The sequence below is a fragment of the Symphalangus syndactylus genome, chromosome 9 (assembly GCF_028878055.3).
Source record: "Symphalangus syndactylus isolate Jambi chromosome 9, NHGRI_mSymSyn1-v2.1_pri, whole genome shotgun sequence".
NCBI lineage: Eukaryota > Metazoa > Chordata > Mammalia > Primates > Hylobatidae > Symphalangus > Symphalangus syndactylus.
In genome coordinates, this window is record NC_072431.2 from 61,325,083 (window position 1) to 61,341,962 (window position 16,880).

General features: G+C 43.8%; 1 long non-coding RNA gene and 1 pseudogene across 35 annotated transcripts in view; one reads left to right on the plus strand and one right to left on the minus strand.

The window, feature by feature from the left end:
* Nucleotides 1-16,880, plus strand: part of LOC129489752 (uncharacterized) — a 74,123-nt gene that overhangs the window by 35,329 nt on the left and 21,914 nt on the right. For 22 of the 35 annotated variants that reach the window (XR_010122606.1, XR_010122605.1, XR_010122577.1 and 19 more), the window contains 8 exons: nucleotides 507-565; nucleotides 950-1,024; nucleotides 3,731-6,227; nucleotides 6,681-6,874; nucleotides 8,262-8,365; nucleotides 12,122-12,266; nucleotides 15,366-15,512; nucleotides 15,905-15,995. This is a non-coding gene — a long non-coding RNA (uncharacterized lncRNA). Of the gene's footprint in view, nucleotides 1-506; nucleotides 566-949; nucleotides 1,025-3,730; nucleotides 6,228-6,680; nucleotides 6,875-7,042; nucleotides 7,148-8,261; nucleotides 8,366-11,029; nucleotides 11,293-12,121; nucleotides 12,267-15,365; nucleotides 15,513-15,904; nucleotides 15,996-16,880 lie in introns of all 35 variants that reach the window. The other 13 variants (XR_010122580.1, XR_010122581.1, XR_010122607.1 and 10 more) reach the window with 12 other exon arrangements.
* LOC129490847 (uncharacterized) lies at nucleotides 12,782-12,881 on the minus strand (annotated as a pseudogene).

Below are 16,880 nucleotides of genomic sequence, written 5' to 3' on the forward strand. Positions count from 1 at the left end.
TTCAAGTGATTCTCCTGCCTCAGCCCCCCAAGTAGCTGGGATTACAGGCATGCACCACCATGTCCGGCTAATTTTTGTATTTTTCATAGAGATGGTGTTTCACCAAGTTGGTCAGGCTGGTCTCAAACTCCTGACCTCAGGTGACCCACCCACCTCAGCCTCCCAAAGTATGGGAACTGCAGGTATGAGCCACCATGCCCGGCCCGATGATTGAGTTTTTTTAAAATTATATCTGCATTTCTGCAGAATTTTAGTGGCTGAAGAAAGTACACTAGTGTTATTTTTCTTTTTCATGAAAGAAGTAATTTACTCTTCATACAATTGCTTGCCAGTCATGGGAAGGAAAAGTCAGGGTTTTCATCCACAATGATAGGAATTAATGTGACATTACAGGATGACTCTGTGAACACCTTTAGGAAAAAACCCTGGTCGTATCACAACCGTTTTACTAGCTGTGAGGCCACCATTGTACTGGCTACTGTAACATTTCTTGGTTTTCTTTCTAGACCTGAACTAGTTATTTCCTACTTGCCTCCTGGAGTGGCTAATAAAATAAACACTGAAGGTAAGAGATTAACTGTATTTCGTATTATATTTCACTGCATTGAGACATTCTTTATCAGCATTCCTTAAATCACACAGAATCATTGGCCACTCTCTTTGTGGGACTTGCAGTTAATTTCTTGGCTTTTTAACGTATTTTATTTAATGGACCTCTTTTTCTTTAAAAAAAAATTTTGTTGGAAGTGTCACATCTGGAATCCCACTTCATTCATGTTTCCATGGCTTTGTTGAGTCCCCTGTGGAGGATTACACTACAAGTTTAATTCTGCAGGTGTCTTTGAAAAGAGCCAAACTGAATGAATTTTAATACTCTGCTCTTATAAAGCATCTCCTTCTGTATTTTTTTCTACAATATACTAAAGTAATTCTGTGCTTTATTTTACAGCTTTGCAGTTTCTAAAAAGACCATGAAGCCCTGAGAGTAATGAAAAGGTTCCTGAAATTGAGGTCACTGTGGAAGGTAAGGGCCAGTCTTTGGCATGTTTCTGTTGATTCTCTAGTTTAATAGTTATGTCAGTTCACTAGCTACATGTTTATACAGATGAAGGTAACCAAACTAGTTTCACCTGTGAATGGCTGCCTGTGATAAATCTAAATTTCTGAATGTCTTTAATTGAAATTTTGAAAATTATTAACAGGAAATAAATAACATGGATCACATCATAAACCGCACTCAAGAAAATCCCTAAAATGCTTTTCCTTTATTGCAACAAATAAGGGTGCAGAGGGTCACATGGAATGTTTCATCTTTTGTCTTGTTTTTTCTGTTCTTTTAAGGAAAGAGTTGGGTGGTTTAAAAAGCAGTGCCTGGAATGAAAGTATTTCCTACAGCACCCTCTAATGTACTTCCTTCTCTCCATGCCCACGGGGTCTGCAGGGTTCTCATCTTTTCATGTTCACAGTATTAAAATACTTGATACGATACCAAAGACAGTTCCCAACCAACCATCAAATATGGGTATTTCTTCCATCTCCTCATAAATGCAAAAGGAAATAACTGCGTTAGGATCATTCTTTTTTATTTGGAGATGGAAGTCTCACTCTGTCACCCGGGCTGGAGTGCAGTGGCATGATCTCTGCTCACTGCAGCCTCAGCATCCCAGGTTCAACCAATTCTCCTGCCTCAGCCTTCCGAGTAGCTGGGACTACAGGCACACACCGCCACATCCGGCTAATTTTTTGTATTTTAGTAGAGATGGGGTTTCACCATGTTGTCCAAGCTGGTCTCAAACTCCTGAGCTCAGGCAGTCTGCCCACCTTGGCCTCCCAAAGTGCTAGGATTACAGGCGTGAGCCGCTGCGCCCAGCCTAGGATCATTTTTTTATGTCCTAGGTGTCGATTTTTTAAATAAGGGTTTGCAGTACTGGTGTTAATGGTGCAGTAATTTCCATTTAATCATCTGGCATACTCAGAGAGAGGATACCAGATGACTAAGAGTATATCTCACAGAGTATGCCAAATGAATGAGAGTATACCTCACAGAGAGTATACCAGATGACTAAATGGGGATTAGAGTGAGTATTTAAACTCTTCATTCATTCATCCTGTTAAAGGAAAGCTTACTTAATAACATAAACTCTTGGTTATGAATTAGATGTTTCTCCTATGAAAGCTTGTGGGCATCTTTGAGCAACTTAATACCTGATTATTTCTGTTCAAAAATGCCGAGAACTAAAAATCCATTCAAACCTTTACTTTTCTCCTTTTGGAAAAGATTAGAGGATCAGAGATCTCTCCTCTACACGAGGTGCCATCCTTTCCTGAAGGAGCTCCTTGTAAAGTGCATGAGGTGTTCCTTTTAGTAAAAAGACACACTGTCGACCACAGAGACCTGAGCCTGAACCTATAAAGATTTGAACAGGATGAACAATGAGACTATGTAAAGGGGAGGTTAATTCCAAGGTGACAGGAACTTTATGGATAAGATTATGATTTCTACACTTCGTGTCCCCTTCTAACTCTGGTATGAAGTTACATTGTGTACGTTGGTGCCCTAATCTCAGTCTATGGATATTAGATATTAAGATTGGGGAGAAAATAAAACAGCCAGTTAATGTGCACCATTTTTACAGGCACTGTCAGTAGCATATAAGAAATAGCATGTTTCTCAAAAGTAAATTAGTTCATAGTAGTCAGTTGGCACATTTGGCAGGTACTTCTGTGAACTTTTTTTTGGTATCTTTGAACTCTTCATTCATTGATCCTGTTATAACCCAAAACTTATTTAATAACATAAGCTTTTGGTTATCAATTAGATGTCAGGAAAAACGGAGAAATGAACAGCTAATATAATGAGTTAAAAGGATGGAGGCTGTAGGAATAATGTTACCAAGAATAACTTTAGGATTGTTTGTTACTGTAGCTAGCTGTGATTATCAAAATAGGGAGATGCCTGTTTTTCTCACAAAAATGTAATTGTGCAGGTAGGCTGAGGCTGACATTGGTTCAGTTGCTCAAACATGGTAAGACTGGCTTCCCTGTGCCTCTCTTCACTCTCCTTTCTGGTGCACAATGACCAAGAGAACTCCGGTCATCGTGTCTTTATCCATCATGTCTCCATCCAATTACAAGTAAAGAAAATGCAGCATGAGCCCTGCCTGCACCCATGGTCAGAAAAAGTAAGAGGCTTGTTTTGAATCCTAGCAGAATTTTGCATAAGTCTCTTGGTTTTAAAAACGATGACTTTTAAAATAATAAAGTAAAATAAAGCACAAACTCTGAGGCCAAAGTGATAGGATTTAATTAAATCTGTGCTCTGCCACTTAGAAAAATTAAGTTCTCTGTTGTTTAGGTTGCACACCTGTAAAATGGGAGGAAGAAAATAATATTTGACTTATGGTTTTTAAAATTTGAGATGTTATTTCTTTAATAAACAGCTGCTATCATTTGAGAACACTTGCTATTTAGGTACTTAGGAATTTTTCATTAGAAGGGATGTAAAGAAAGACGATGGGCATTTGTAATGGATTTAACATTCATCATTTGACTGCCTGACTGACCCCCAGAGCTGTGATTTTACTAATGAATTTTTCAGAAGTCCCTTAGCTAGCAATGAGCCTAACCAGCCTCTCACTCTCACCATTCATTGCTCTTGTTCTTATCTGTTTCTCTACAAACTTGATTACTCTCACAAAGTGATAAAAACTTGTATTTCTTTCCTTTTTAGAGACAGGATCTTGCTCTGTCACTCAGGCTGCAATGCAGTGGTGTGATCATGGCTCGCTGTGGCTTCAAACTCCTGGGCTCAAGCAATACTCCCGCCTCAGCCTCCCAAGTAGCTTGGACTACAGACGTACACCACCATGCAAAGCTAAGTTTTTTATTTTTTTTGTTGTAGAGATGGGATTGTGCTATGCTGCCCAGGATGATCTCAAACTCCTGTCCTCAAGTGATCCTCCTGTCTCAGCCTCCCAAAGTGCTGGGATTATAGGCAGCCATGGGCCACCTGTGTCCAGCCTGCTATTTTCTTTTTTTAAAATAACAACTTTATTGAAATGTAGTTCACATACCATGCAATTTATTTATCAAAGTACGCAATTCATTGGTTTTTAGAATATTCATGGAGCTGTGATCTATCACCACAATCCATTTTAGAAGCTTTCATTACCCTATAGAGAAATCCACTGTTCTTAGCCACTAGCTAAGAACGTGGCAGGGAGTAAGCCACTAGCTTACTCCCCCACATGCTTCTGTGTTCCCAATAGGCAACCACTGATCTATTTTCTGTCACTATAGATTTGCCTAATCTGGACCTTCTATATAAATAGGATTGTGCAATATGTGATCGTTTGTGGCTGGCTTTTTTTTCCGTCTTAGCACAGTGTTTTCAGAGTTCCTTCCTGTCATAGCATGTGTCAGTATTTCGTTCCTTCTTTGGCTTAGTAATATTCCATGGTAGAAACACACCATATTTTGTTTATTCTTCAGTTGATGAACATTTGGATTGTTTCCATGTATTGGCTATTATGAATAATGCTGCTATGAAGATTCATGTACAAGTTTTTGTGTGGACATACATTTTTATTTCTCTGGGATATATACCTAGGAGAGAAATTGTTGCATTCTATGATACTGTACATTTAGCCTTTTGAGAAACTGTTTTCCAAAGTGGTTACACCAGTCAGGTGCAGTGACTCACACTTGTAATCCCAGCTACATGAGAGGCTGAGGTGGGAGGATCACTTGAGCCTACGAGTAAAGAAAGACCAGCTTGGGCAAGATAGCAAGATCCTGTCTCGGTTTTTGAAAAATCAAATTAAAATGACAAGAAGACAGGTGCGGTGGCTCACGTCTGTAGTCCCAGCACTTTGAAAAGCCGAGGCGGGTGGATAACTTGAGGTCAGGAGTTCAAAACCAGCCTGGCTGGGCATGGTGGCAGATACCTGTAATCCCAGCTACTCGGGAGGTTGAGGCAAGGAGAATTTTTTGAACCCAGGAAGTGGAGATTGCAGTGAGTCAGGATCACACCACTGCATTCCAGCCAGGACAAAAGAGTGAGACTCTGTCACACAAAAAAAGTAAAAATATAAATAAATAAAATGACAAGAAAAGAAACACCCAAACAAAGTAGTTAAACCATTTTGTGTTCCCACCAGTAATGTATGTGGGTTCCAATGTCTCCACATTTTCACCAACATTTCTTTTTTTGAGACATGATCTCTCTGTGTCACTTAGGCAGGAGTGCAGTGGTGTGAACATGGCTCACTGCAGCCTCGAACCCCCAGACACTCGTGATCCTTTTATTTCAGCCTCTTGAGAAGTTGGGACTACAGTCAAAGTCCACCACACTCAGCTAATTTCTTTTATTTTTAGTAGAGACAGGGTTTCACTATGTCTCCCAGGCTGGTTTCTAACTCCTGGACCCAAGTGATCCACCTGCCTTGACCTCCCACACTGCTGGGATTATAGGTGGGAACCACCATGCCCGGTCCTCTCTCTCTTTTCTCTCTTCCCTTTCTTTCTTGGTAGAGGGAAATATGTCATGTACCAGCTATCCATCCACTGACTGCCCATCAGTTCCAAATTCACCCTTCACTGTCTGATCTGCAAACATAGAGGTGGGTTCCTTAAATGCTTCCTCTGTCAGCTGGTACATGATTAAATGTTGTCAGTACGTAGTACTAGAGGGACCTTGTAAGAGGCTTTTCTTTCTGGTTGTGGTGTGTGAATCTCCACAGGCACTGAGCTTCTCCAGCACCGGGCTGCTGCCCTGCACGGTGCTCAGCAGCACCCAGTGACCAGCAGTTTCTCTGCACCTGCCTGGGTGGGTTTGTAGTGAGACAACTGTTCATTAATAGCTTAATCTAGCACCCCAGAGGGTGAATTTTCAGCAGATTCCAGAGGGCAGATTGCTAGCATGTTCGACCATGTGGTAATACAGCAATTCTGCTATTGAATTACCAGTGACTGCCCTCTCCAAGGGGGGGCTGGATCTCAGCCCTAGTGGGAAGTCTTTTCCTTGATCACGGTATCTCAGCATTGGGACAGTAGGGACAGTTACTGCTTGTTATATCAGCTGGTCCTATACTCTTTTTTTTGGAGACAGGGTCTTCCTGTGTTGCCCAAGCTAAAGTGCAGTGGCGAAATCATGGTTCACTGCAGCCTTGACCGCCCAGGCTCGAGCAATCCTCCCACCTCAGTCTCCTAAGTACCTAGGACTATAGGTGTGTGCCACCACACCCAGGTTTTTTTTTGTTGTTAGTTTGGTTGTTTGGGTAGAGACAGGGTCTCACTGTGTTTCCCAGGCTGGTCTCAAACTTCTGGCCTCAAGGAATCTTCCTGCCTTGGCTTCCCAAATTGCTGAAATTATAAACATGTGCCACCATGCCTGGCCTCTGCTAGTGCTGTATTCTCTAGCATTCTCTTTACTTTTTGGTAGCCAATCTCTCCTTATGCTGTTGCCCTGTTATAATTAATAATTTTTTATTTTAAATTGAACACTTTAAACTTTTGAGTGGTTTATGTCTCCTGTTTGGACTCTGACAAATACAGAATTGATGCTAGGAAGGGTCACGGGAGATAGACCCAGACAACTGGGATTTGGGCATAGGTTTGGTTATCCAGGGGGCAGTGCTGAGCTCCTTGCCAGTGGGACATGGGATGCTGTTGATTTCCAGGACCTCACAATGACTCAAGCTACCACTTTCTGTTGATTATGATGAAATGCCAGCTGAGGCACATGCCGTGGGAGCTAAGTGGCTGCTGCGCTTGACCACTACGAAGACTGGTGTGGGAAGATCCTTTTGGATGCACTTGAGCAGGGGGCGCTAATCCCTGCGTCACAGGCCTCTACTGGGCCATACGGCAGGAGGTGAGTAGAGGGTGGGCAAGTGAAGCTTCATCTGTATTTACAGCCACTCTCCACATTACCACCTGATCTCTGCCTCCTGTCAGATCAGCGGCAACATTAGATTCTCATGTGAGCACGAACCCTATTGTGAACTGTGCATGCAAGGGATCTATCTTGCTCTGTCCTTAGGAGAATCTAATGCCTGATGATCTGTCACTTTCTCCCATCACCCCCAGATGGGACCATCTAGTTGCAGGAAAAAAAGGTCAAGACTCCCACTCATTCTACATTATGGTGAGCTATATAATTATTTCGTTATATGCTACAATGTAATAATAATAGAAATAAAGTGCACAATAAACGTAATATGCTTGATATATCCCAAAACTGACCTTCGCTGCCCCCAGTCTATGGAAAAACTGTCTTCCACAAAACCGGTCCCTGGTCCCCCAAAAATTGGGGACCGCTGCACTTGAGCACTTACAGAGAGAAAAACAAAAAGCTCAAGTCTTTACCTCTCAGCATAAGTCATGGTCTAAGATCCAGAGAGCTTCCATGATAGCCCAAACATAATTCCTTATTTCTTGTATCCACAGGGCTGATATTATTGGAAATCAAACACAAACTTAAATGTGTTGGTTGCTGAATTACAATGACAGTTGAATTCACTGTGTCACCAAGGTTCTCATGAGAATATTAGGGCACTAATAAATGAAGAATGGGATCTTTTTCTTTTTTTCTTTTTTTTTTTTTTTTTGAGGCAGTCTCCCTGTGTTGCCCAGGCTGGAGCACAGTGGTTTGATCTTGGCTCGCTGTAGTCTCAACTTCTCAGGCTCAAGCTATCCTTCCGCCTCAGCCTCTGGGGTAGCTGGGACCACAGGTATGAGCCACCATGCCCAGCGAATTTTTGTGTTTTGTAGAGATGTGGTTTCATCACATTGCTCTGGCTGGTCTCGAACTCCTGGGCTCAAGCCATCCACCCACCTCGGACTTCTAAAGTTTTGAGGTTACAGGCAGGAGCCACCATGCCCGGCCCTATTCTCTTTTACACTGGTTTATTGTGAGGGCCTCCAATTGTCTTCCTATTAGGCTTGCTCACTTGGGCCTGTTCACTGATGCCAGAGGAATTCTCCTAAAAGGCAAATTTGGGTCAAAATAGTTCTTGATTAAAACCTGCTGGTGATTGCCCATTGCCTTTAAGATGAAGTCCAAACTAATTTGGCCACAGGGCCTGGTAAGAGCTGGTCTCCGCTCACCTTCCCAGCTTTATCCTGCACCACCCTCCCCAAATCCCTACCCTCCAGCCACAAGGAATGTTAGTTTCCTTGGGGGACTTTACTGGTCCTTCAGGAAACCTTCTCCCTACCTCCATCATCACTCTTTCACTCTCCTCTTTGCTCATTTTTAGCCTCAGCCAAGATGTCTCGCCCCACTCTCTATGATGCAACAAGAAGCCCCTGGAGAACGTTTCAGTCCCACTCTGTACTTCTGTCATGTGCTCATCACAGTCTGGTAAGTGTTGGCCTGTGATTCCTAGATTAATCCATTTTGCATTGCTATAAGGAAACATCTCGGGCTGGATAGTTTATAAAGAAAAACAGTTTATTTGGCTCACAGTTCTGCAGTTTATATAAGTAGCATGGTGCCAGGCTGGGAGCAGTGGCCCACACCTGTAATGCCGGCACTTTGGGACGCTGAAGCAGGAGGGTTGCTTGAGCCCAGAAGTTTGAAACCAGCCTGGGAAACATGGTAAGCTCTTGTCTCTGCTAAAAATAAAAATAAAAAATAGCCAGGTATGGTGGTGCACTGATGCATGCCTGTGGTGTCAGCTACTTGGGAGGCTAAGGTAAAAAGACCTCTTTAGCCCAGGATGTCAGGGTTGCAGTGAGCCATAATTACACCACTGCTCTCTAGCCTGAGTGTCAAGAGTGAGACCCTGTCTCAGAAAAAAAAAAAAGCGTAGTACCAGCATGTGCTGGTGAGGACCTCAGGAGGCTTCCTCTCATGGCAGAATGTGAAGGAGGAGCCGGCATGTCACTTGTTGAGAAGAAGGAGCAAGGGACAGGGGAGGAGGTGCCAGGCTCTTTAAACAGTCAGCTCTCACATGAACTAGTAGAGTGAGAACTCACTCATTACCTTGGGGAGGGCACCAAGCCATTCATAAGGGATCTGCCCCTATGACCCACACGCCTCCCACCAGACACCACCTCCAATATTAGGGATCTAATTTCAATATGAGATTTGGAGGAGACAGACGTTCAAACTGTATCAGTTTCCTGCTACCCTATAAGCTCTGCGAGGGCAGAAACTTTTTTTTTTTTTTGATACGGAGTTTCGCTCTCATTGCCCAGGCTGGAGTGCAGCGCCGCGACCTCAGCTCATTGCAACCTCCGCCTCCTGGGTTCAAGCGATTCTCCTGCCTCAGCCTCCCGAGTAGCTGTAGCTGGGATTACAGACATGCACAACCATGCCCCGCTAATTTTTGTACTTTTAATAGAGACAGGGTTTCACCATGTTTGTCAGGCTGGTCTTGAACTCCTGACTTCAGGTGATTCACCTGCCTTGGCTTCCCAAAGTGCTGGGATTACAGGTGTGAGCCACCACGCCCGGCCAAGGGCAGAAGCTCTTATACCTTGTTCACTGCTGTTTCCTGGGCACCTATTATAGTGCCTGGTATATAGTAGGAGCTCAAGAAATGTTTGTTAGGGCCTGTTGTGTTGGCGCAAGCCTGTAATCCCAGCTCTTTGGGAGGTGGGGGCCAGAGGATTGCTTGTGCCCAGGAGTTCAAGGCCAGCCTGGGCAACATAGTGAGACCCTGTCTCTAGAAAAAATAATAAACTGGCCAGGCATGGTGGCTCACACCTGTAATCCCAGCACTTTGGGAGGCCAAGGTGGGCAGATCACCTGAGATCAGGAGTTCAAGACCAGCCTAGCGAACATGGTAAAACCCCGCCTCTACTAAAAATATAAAAATTAGTCGGGCATGGTGGCACGCACCTGTAATCCCAGCTACTCGGGAGGCTGAGGAAAGAGAATTGCTTGAACCCAGGAGGCAGAGGTTGCAGTGAGCCGAGATCATGCCACTGCACTCCAGTCTGGGCGACAGAGCAAGACTCCGTCTGAAAAAAAAAAAAAGAAAAGAAAAAATAATAAATTTAGCTGGGTGTGGTGTTACATGGCTGAAGTCCCAACTACTTGGGAGGCTAAGGTGGGAGGATCACTTGAGCCCAGGTGATGGAAGCTGCAGTGAGCCATAACGAAGCTGCAGTGAGCCATAATCATCCCGCTGTACTTCAGCCTGTGTGACAGAAGGGGACTCTGTCTCAAAAAAAGTAAAAAAAAAGAAAAAAGAAATACTCGTTGGGAAAATAAAAAAAGAGTGAACAAGCAAAGTTTCAGGAGAGTACTGTGAATGTGGGTCATGTCAGTAGAGTGTAGGGAGTTGGGCAGGAGCGGCTGGACTTGAAGAGCAGGTTGGTGGAGACCAGGTCATTTATCGTAAGCAGTTTGCCCTGTAGCATGTAGATCAAATATCCCGCATTGGCTGCTGGCAACTGAACTGGGCATCCTGTTTCTGTGTTTGGTTTGACCATCACAGTGTTGAAGAACTATTAAAGTGAATACCTTGCAGTTTGCTGTAGTTCCCCCAGGTCTCCTACATTACTCTGGCCTCATTCCCTCATTGCCTGACCTGCTGAGACCTGTGTTTGCTGTCCCTGCAGATGGGTGGGTAGAAGGTGATTTAAGGAAGAAGATTTAATTTATAAGTTATAGAAAGATAGACTGGGCGCAGTGGCTAAAGCCCATAATCCTAGCACTTTGGGAGGCGAAGGCAGGAGGATTAGTTTGACCCAGGAGTTCAAGACCAGTCTGGGCCACATAGTGAGACCCCATCTCTACAAAAAATTAAAAAATTAGCCAGGCATGGTGGCATGTGCCTGTAATCTCAGCTACTCAGGAGGCTGAAGTGGGAAGATAGCTTGAGCCCAAGAGTTGAAAGCTGCAATAAGCAGTGATCTTGCCACTGCACTCCAGTCTGAGTGATAGAGTGAGACCCTATCTCAGAAAAAAAAAAAGCAAGAGAGAGATAAATAGATATAGCATTGTGCTTTTGAGTGCTCTTTAGGAGAAAATTTTATTTTAATATTTTTTTCTTTAAATTTTTTTATATTCCAGCAGGCTGGGTCCATTCTCTCCCCTTTAATTTCTCAAACACAAAGCTCCCTGCCAGAATCTCAAGTTGGATCTGCAGTAGATCACCATTAACATAGCAGCCTGATATGTTGTAAGTCCTTATGCCAGGAACTGTGCAGGATACAAAATGTAAGAGAAGGTGGAATAGAGCATCTCCGGGGGAAATGAGAGCCAGAGATACGGCGGTGTCCCATGGAGACAGCCAGCTGGTGTTTGGTAGTGCTTTGTGGAAAGGCTGTACTTTGGTAAGGTCTCCACATCTGCAATGTGGCCTTCAATATTATAGGTCCCCAAACTCCAGGTTTTTACATTCCCTGCATAGGTCAGGGTTGTAGGGAGTGATTCACCCTAGCAGAACTCCCTGGTTTTTAAGGCAGGTGTTCCATTTATTAATTGACAAAGGATGCATATTTCTCCTTTGGTAACCTGATGAGTTAGGTCTTTTCCCCAGGGACTCGCTTTCCACCTGAAGTTTCTTGGAAAACTAAGCAGAGGATGAGGGAAAGGCTGTGAACAAGCTTGCTGGTCCCTCCCTGTCCTAAAAAAGAGCATACCTCTTCTGTAACCAGAAGACCCTTTCCACTAGTCAAGGCTGGGCAGACTGAGATGCGGTGTGTGTGTGTGTGTGTGTGAAGGCTGGGCAGACTGAAATGAGGGGTGTGTGTGTGTGTGTGTGTGTGTTTTCTCTGTCACCCAGGCTGGAGTGCAGTGGGATCAGAGCTCACTGCAGCTTCTACTTCTGCAGCTTCCACTTTGATCCTCCCACTTCAGCCTCCAAAGTAGCTGGGACTATAGGAATGTGCCCCAGCACCCAGCTCATTTTCTAATTTTTTGTAGAGATGAGGTTTCACTGTGTTGCCCAGGCTGGTCTTGAACTTCTGGCCTCACGGGATATCCTCCTGCCTTGTCTCCCAGTGGGCTGGGATTATAGGTGTGAGCCACCTCACCTGACCTGCGATGAGTTTTCAACAATGTGATTCCTCTTTTACAGAACCACCTAAGCTAAATATTCTTTTGAGAACAAGGGCTAGCCTGTAGTTTCATGGCCTTTTTTCCATTTGTGGTTTTTGCCAGGTGGAATTTAAATGACCTCTTATCAAGATGGATAAACCCAAGTTTCCCAGTGCTGGAATATAGAAAATGGATGGACAAGTAAGTCCTACTCAGCACCCATAACCCAGACATGGGGACCTCAACACACCAGACATCACCTTTCATTGTGAGTAGCTCAGAGATGACACTTTTGGTTGTTAAGTGCCCACTGGCAATAGTTTCTATAACAGCAAGTGAAGGAATAAATAGTCACCAAAACATTTTCTGTTCCCAATTCCAACATTAATTGGATGAGATAATTATTTTATGAAGAATTTTCATATAGCACAGTCCTGGCCATATCTTCAAGTGAACAGAAAAATTATATTAAAAAGTCAACCTTCTATCTCACTCTGTTGCCCAGACTGGAGTGCAGTGGTGCAATTATGGCTCACTGCAGCCACAACTTCCTGGGCTCAAGCAATCCTCACACCTCAGCCTCCCAAAGTGCTGGAATTATAAGCAGACAGCCACCATGCCTGAAAGCTCGACAATTTACATCAAGTGTAATAAAAATGCACACGCCCTGTGACTCACAGTAATCTCACTTCTGGAAATACCATCTTTGGATATAATTCAACCTAAACAAAAGGTCATATGCACACAGTGAAAATCCGGATGTAATTTTTTTCTCTTTTTAACAAAAATATGGAATGATTCACAAACTTACATGTCGTTCTTGCACAGAGGCCATGCCAATCTCCCTATTGTTCCAACTATAGTATATGTGCTACTGAAGCAAGCATGAGTAATTTAAGATAAAGTGGTTAAGTGGAATAAGGAAGAGTTATGGGGAATTAAAAAATTTATGGTATTTATGGGCACCTAGTAACAGCTCAGTAAATATTAGCTGCTACTTTTATTATTTTTATGGTAATTCCACTCAATTAAAAACTGTCATTAAAAATTACCATTGTCATAGAACATAATGTATCCTACAGTATAATTGTAAAAACAGATACAATTTGTCTCTTGGTATATGGGGGAGATTAGTTCCAGCTCCCCCATTTCTGTGTACACCAAAATCCACCCATACTCACTGCAGCCTAGACTTCTCAGGCTCAAAGGATCTTCCCACCCCAGACTGCAAAGTAGCTGGAACTATAGGTGTGCACCACCACTACACCTGGCTAATTTTTTTCTTTTTTTGGCAGACACAGGGTCTCACTTGTTGCCCAGGCTGGTCTCCAACTCCTGTCCTCAAGTGATCCTCCTGCCTAGGCTTCCCAAATTGCTGGGATTACAGGCATGAGCCACCATGCCTGGCCTCTGCTAGTTCTGTATTCTCTAGAGTTGTCTTTCATTTGTGCTAGTGTGTCACTCATTACACCTATCCTCTGTTATAATTAATACTTTTTATATTAAATTTACATATATATATTTTTTACTTTGTTTTTTATTGGTACTGGGTCTCACTCGATCACCTAGGCTAAAGTGCAGTGGCACGATCTCTGCTCATGGCTACCTCCACTTCCCAGGCTCAAGCAATTCTCCTTCCTCAGCCTCCCGAGTAGCTGGGATTACAGATATGTGCCACCACGCCTGGCTAATTTTTCTGTTTTTTGTAGAGATGGTGTTTCGCCATGTTTCCCAGGCTGGTCTCAAACTCCTGAGCTCAAAGCGATCACCCGCCTTGGCCTCCGAAAGTGCTGGGATTACAGGTGTGAGCCACTGTGCCCATTTTAGTTTAAACTTCTGAGTGGTTTATATCTCCTGATTGGACTCCTAGAAATACAGAATTGATGCTAGGAAGGGTACCAGGAGATGGACCCACACAGATGGGATTTGGGCGTAGGTTTGATTATCCAAGGAGCAGAGCTGAGCTATTTGCCAATGGGACGTGGGATGCTGGTGATTTCTAGGAAGTGACCTCATAATGACTCAAGCTACCACTTACTGTTGATTGTGATGAAATGCCAGCCGAGGCATATGCCATTCAAGCTAAGGGGTGCTACACTTGACCACTGCAGCAGTATAGATGAGTCTGAAGAATGGTATGGGATGGATACTTTCGAATGCACTCGAGCAGGGGTCTCCATCCACAGGGCCACAGAGCCGGAGGTGAGCAGCGGGCGAGTGAGGGGAAACTTCGTCTGTATTTATAGCCCGTCCCCATCGCTCACATGACCACCTGAGCGCCATGTCTTGTCAGATCAGCAGCAGCATTAGATTCTCATAGGAGCACGAACCCTGTTGTGAAGTGTGCATGTAAGGGATCTAGGTTGTGCGCTCCTTATGAGAATCTAATGCCTGTTTCTCCCATCGCCCCAGATGGACAGTCTAGTTGCAGGAAAATAAGTTCAGAGATCCCACTGATTGTACATTATCATGAGTTGTAGAATTATTTCATTGTATATTACAGTGCAATAATAATAGAAATAAAGTGCACAATATATGTAATGCGCTCGAATCATCCTGAAGTCATTCCCTCCACCCCCAGTCTGTGGAAAAAATTGCCTTTCACAAATTCACTCTGTTTTTTGCATAGAGACAGGGTCTTAATGTGTTGCCCAGGCTGATCTCAAACTGCTGGGCTCGAGTAATCCACTCCTCTCAGTCTGGTAAAGTGTTGAGATTACAGGCGTAAGCCACCACGCTCAACCAAGACTGAGTTTCTTAAATAAAAATTAGGGGAGATTACTTGAGCCCAGGAGGTTGAGGCTGCAGTGAGCCCTGATTGCACCACTGCATTCCAGCATAGGTAACAGAATTGAGACTCAGTCTCAAAAAATAAGATAAAATAAAATAAAAATTAGACTGGGCATGGTGGCTCACGCCTGTAGTCCCAGCACTTTGGGAGGCCGAGGCAGGCAGATCATGAGATCAGGAGATTGAGACCATCCTGGCTAACACGGTGAAACCCCATCTGTACTAAAAGTACAAAAAATTAGCCAAGTGTGGTGGCAGGTGCCTGTAGTCCCCGCTACTCGGGAGGCTAAGGCAGGAGAATGGTGTGAACCCAGGAGGCAGAGCTTGCAGTGAGCTGAGATTGCACCACTGCACTCCAGCCGGGGCAACAGAGCAAGACTCTGTCTCAAAAAAAAAAAAAAAAAAAAAAATTAACCCTTTATGAAGTTCCCAGTAATTCTTTCCTTCCTAAGTGTTCCCCATAAGCCTTTGAATTTTGTTTGCTTTTCACATACCATTTAAAACGTTTAAGAACTTGTGTCTGTCTGTGTCATCCCCTTTTTTTTTTTTTTAAAGAATATCTTTTTGTCACTTCCAGCTGGATCTACCACGAAAGACTTCAGAGTCCAGGAAGAGAGACTGATTGGGCAACATGTTATTCAGTTCCAAAAAGACTTGGACTATGACTCAAAAATGATCAAATAATAGCACATGCATCAAATACAATAAGAAACACTTCTAGAGGGTGAGAGAAGCATCCAGTTAAGGTGACATTGAAGCTGGGTCCTGAAAGATGAGGAAGAATTGTTTGAGAGTGGGCAGAGAAGGGGGAGGTGGAGGGATGGGGAATGGGCTGGGATGGAGTGAGCTGCTCAAGCAGGGAAACCAGCACTGTAAAGACCTGGACAATAAAGATGGCACATTTTATTCAGGGAATGGTGAATTAATTGTGGCAGGCAGGAATGCTTTGGAGAGATAGTAATTTGCTTGTATGGAATTTTGCCCAAGAGACCTCATTACAGTTTCTAATCTTTTGATGTTATCATCTATCACTGTCCTTGTCAAATAGTTTGGAATAGGTATAATGATCACAATAACATCAAGCATAATATTTCATTAATTCTCACAAAATCACAGGTAGGTGCCACAGTTATCCCCATTTTGTGAATGAAGTGATGAAGACTTCGGAATGATGAGTGATTTGCCTAAGCTCACCTGGATATTAAGAGTGAGTCAAATGTCGGGTCTGGTCTGACTTTAATGTTTGCTTTGTTCATGAGCACCACGTGTTGCCTCTCCTATGCGGTTAAGCAGGTAGACAGGTGAAAGAAAAGCCCGTGTTTGTCTCTGCTCACACACTTCTGACTGAATGTGTGTGTGGAATTTCTACACCAAGTTCTCCAGTGCTCTGGATATTAACTGAGTATCCCACAATTTTATTCTGACACTTCTTGGAGTTGTCGTAGACCCCACAGGTTACGGGCTCAGTCCCACGACACCACCCTCGCTTCACATGCCAATGGCAAGTCCAAGGTTGTCACCTGTACTTCTGACCAACCTGTTACAAATCAGGGGTTCCCATGACCCCATTCTTGGGGTTTAATCATTTGCTAGAACAGCTTACAGAACTCAGAAAAACAGTTTGTTTCCTTTTTTTCTGAGAGACAGGGTCTCATTTTGTTGCCCAGGCTGGTGTGCAGTGGTGTAGTCACAGCTCACTGCAGCCTCGACTGCCTGGGATCAGGTGGTCCTGACCACCTCAGCCTCCGTAGTAGCTGAGACTACACGCTTGCACCACTATTTCTGGCCAATGTATTTTTTGTAGAGATAGGGTCTTGTTATGTTGCACAGGTTGGCCACAAATTCCTGGGCCCAAGCAATCCTCCCACCTGAGCCTCTTTGAAGCGCTGGGATTACAGATGTGAGCCACCACATCGGGCCAGTTCATTTCCTATTACTGGTTCCTTGTAAAGGATACATTGCAGATCCAGCGGTATAAAGGATACATCCTCATAAAGGATACATCGTAGATACATTATCCAGCTAATGAAAGAGATGTACATGCCAGATGCAGTGGCTCACACTGTAATCCCAGCACTTTGGGAGGCCGAGG